At 49.0% G+C, this 1,970-nt stretch overlaps 1 pseudogene; it reads left to right on the plus strand.

Annotated features, from left to right (window-relative positions):
- The first annotated feature begins 890 nt into the window (after positions 1 to 890).
- LOC119299642 overlaps positions 891 to 1,970 on the plus strand; it is a 14,487-nt pseudogene continuing 13,407 nt past the window's right edge.

Consider the following 1,970-nt stretch of genomic DNA (forward strand, 5'->3'; position numbering starts at 1 on the left):
AAAATAAGTTTCCCATGTGATACGTGGTCTACTTGTTGGGAAAATTTACAAATATGAATTTCGACTTTATTTGCAAAATCTCTCTGGAATTTGTAAAATGGGAACCTCATTAAACATTTTCAAAATCCCCAAAAACCTAACAGAAAAAAGTGTTTCAAAAAAATTTTAAGATCTAGAGGGAAAAAATGGAAAAAAAATTCAAACTTACTAGTGGCACACCGTTTGCTAGGTGCGTCACTAGTAACAGAAAAAAATGTTTCAAAATTTTTTTCGATTTTTTTTCAAAATATGATACGTAATATGACCGGAAAGTTTGAAATATTTTTTCAAAATTTCATCATACTCATGAACATGAACTAAGTCCTAGACATCAACAAGGTTTAATAGGATTGATATGATAGATATATCAACAAGTGCCTGTGAAGTGAGCTGGTGCTGGGGTTGGATAGAACTGCGAAGCTAAACGTGCTTGGCTGGAGTAGTGTGAGGATAGGTGACCTTCCAGAAAGTTTGACCACAGAGTGCGATTTGACTTGATATTAAGCATATTGACCCGAGATTAAGCCATAGTGACCAGATACTAATAGCGCACCATGGGCTATACTAATGATGCACCTGTGGTGCGCTATTAGCATACCAGATACTAATGGCGCACCAATGTTGCGTCATTAGTAAAAAATTCTAATGGCTTGGTGCTAGTGGCGCACCTGTAGTGCACCATTAGTAGCGAAAACAGATGCGCCACTAGCAGCCCTTTTTCTAGTAGTGGACGTAGCAGGGATGAGGCCGGCGAGGCAACCCGCAGGGCCACCCTGTAGATGCGGCGGAGGCGGGTGGCGTGGAACGATTGGCGGGCCCATGCGCGAGCGGCGGCTATGATTGGCCGCCGCATGGCGCGTGGCTGCCGGATGGAGGCGATGCAGGTGTCCGGGTCGGAAAGGACGGAGACGGTCGACGTAGATCGACGGCGCACACACGACGACCGTGAGGGGTCGCCTGTCGCGCGAGGCCGCTGGGTCGTTGAAGGAACCGGCCGATCGTGATGGTGTCGGAGTAGAGGCGCACGGGGTCCACGACAGCGGCCAGCGACGCAAACCGAACGGCGAGAGAGTGAAAAAAAAATGTCGATCAAAACGACCGGATAGAGTAAAAACTCGGATCATAATTTGACACCATGGGGTAAAATTGAAATTGGAGGCATTCCCCTTTTCCCTCCCGTTTCCGGTTTCCACTTCGTCTCCGGCTACGAATCCAAACGCGTACATGCTTCCGTCGTAGTCTCGCCCAAGCCAGAGCCACGCAGCGCGTTGACCTCGTGGAGTACGGGGACCACTCGAGTACGTCTCGCTGACGCCTCAATATATACAGCCGCCACCATGCGATCCTCTCCTCGTTTCCTTTCCTTTCCGGCCGCGCTTCCATCGACCTCCTCCTCCTCCTCCTCCGTTGTAACGCCCGGATAATCATGCTACAGTAAACTCACGTTGATGGTGCCACGTCACCTCTGTCACTGTAGTTAATCTCGGGTTAAATCAAAACGGTTTCGAAATTCAATTCAAAATTATGATGGCAATAAAAGTTTTCAAAAAAATCAAACTAAAATGTTCGGGGGTTGTCAAATATTACAAGGTTAATTATGGTGGGGTGCACACATTTTTATAAAGTGTCTGAATATTTTAAAATGAATTAAACAGAAAAGGAAAAATAAGAAAAGGAAAATAAACCTAATAACTACAGGGGGAAAACCCTCTGGCCAACTGGGCCAACCGGCCCAGCCGACCGGCCCATTGGCCCATCCGCCCCCCCTCACTCCCATAACCCCCCCGGGCGGCGAAACCCTAGCCGACGCCTCCCCCCACTCCCCCTCGATCCCCTTCTCCTCCCTCACCGATCCGGATCGGGATCGGCCCCGATCCCGTTGACCCCGACGCCGGGACCACATCGCCGGACGGCCGCCGCCTCGACCTCCT

The sequence above is a fragment of the Triticum dicoccoides genome, chromosome 5A (assembly GCF_002162155.2).
Source record: "Triticum dicoccoides isolate Atlit2015 ecotype Zavitan chromosome 5A, WEW_v2.0, whole genome shotgun sequence".
NCBI classification, from domain to species: domain Eukaryota; kingdom Viridiplantae; phylum Streptophyta; class Magnoliopsida; order Poales; family Poaceae; genus Triticum; species Triticum dicoccoides.